Source organism: Echinops telfairi, unplaced genomic scaffold (genome assembly GCF_000313985.2).
Source record: "Echinops telfairi isolate 266 unplaced genomic scaffold, ASM31398v2 ScPeMD7_7469;HRSCAF=8507_1, whole genome shotgun sequence".
Taxonomy (NCBI): Eukaryota; Metazoa; Chordata; class Mammalia; order Afrosoricida; family Tenrecidae; genus Echinops; species Echinops telfairi.
The window spans coordinates 108,835,391-108,836,485 of record NW_022111373.1 but is presented as its reverse complement, the minus strand read 5'-3'; the positions used below and the strand labels follow the sequence as shown (position 1 = coordinate 108,836,485).

The 1,095-nt window shown below is 48.3% G+C and overlaps 1 protein-coding gene across 1 annotated transcript in view; it reads right to left on the bottom strand.

Moving 5' to 3' along the window:
* The window catches only part of OXCT1 (3-oxoacid CoA-transferase 1), a 183,767-nt gene that overhangs the window by 22,884 nt on the left and 159,788 nt on the right, over nucleotides 1-1,095 (bottom strand). The window lies entirely within an intron of this gene.

Here is a 1,095-nt window from a genome sequence, read left to right as displayed (position 1 = left end):
AGGGGCTTCTTCATAACAAGTTACATGCTTCTGGATCTCACTATTTAAGAAGATTTATAGTGGTAGAAATAAAACCTCATCTTCATTTCTAACGATCTGTTTTCCTTTCAAAAACTCAAAGAAAGCTCACACATGTCACCCATGCAAAGTTAAGCAGCTGAATGAATGATGGATGCTCGAATGTCTGCAGATGTCAGCTTGCCTGACGTTTAACGTAACTCAACCAAGGCACGTGGCAGTGGATCCTGGGCCCGCCTCTAAACCAAGCGAACAGGCTGCAGGCCCCTGAAGAGCAAGTTCTGCAGGGAGCTCGTACTGGTTCTCGCTATTTGAGCCAGCAGTCACTCAGCTTTTAATGAACAACCAAATTTGTCTTAGGAATTTCAACAGACAGAACCAAAAGTGTCCCCGGAGAGAGACCCTCACAGCCCATTTTCAGTATAAACAGTTGAGCAGCATGTCGAAAAGCATGGGCACTGGAGGCAGGCGCCCTGTGTGTGGAGCCTGGGGCTATTCCATATGTGCTATGCAAGCTCCTTCGCCTCGCCTCGCCATCAGTCTGACCCGTAGGGCTACTGTAAGGCTCACAGTTAATACTTATCAAGTGCCTGGCCTTCGAGTACCTTGCTGCCATCAAGCCCATTCTGACTCAGAGTGACCCTCTAGGGCGTTTTCAAGGCTCATGGTATCATAGGATACCTGGTCAGTTGACCTCCCTCTTGACCCAAGCTGAGTTTGCTCTAGAATAAACAACTCTTTCTGGGAAGAAAGCTCTTGAGAGACAAGTATGGTGAGACTTTGCCTCACAGACTTTGGACATGTCAGGAGAGACAGTGCCTGGAGAAGGACGTCACGCTGGGTAAAGTGAAGGGGCAGTGAGAACGAGGAAGGCTTTTAACATGATAGGCTGTGTTGGCGTGAGAACAATTGTGAGGATGACAAGGGCCGGGCAGTGCTCCGTTCTGTTGTGCACAGGGTTGCCATCAGTTGGACCTGACTCGCTGTCACTTAACAGCAACAACAACCATAGAAAGTTACTTTGGAAAGGTAACAAAACATGGTGGGTTAGGCACTGGGTCACACGCTGCAAACTAA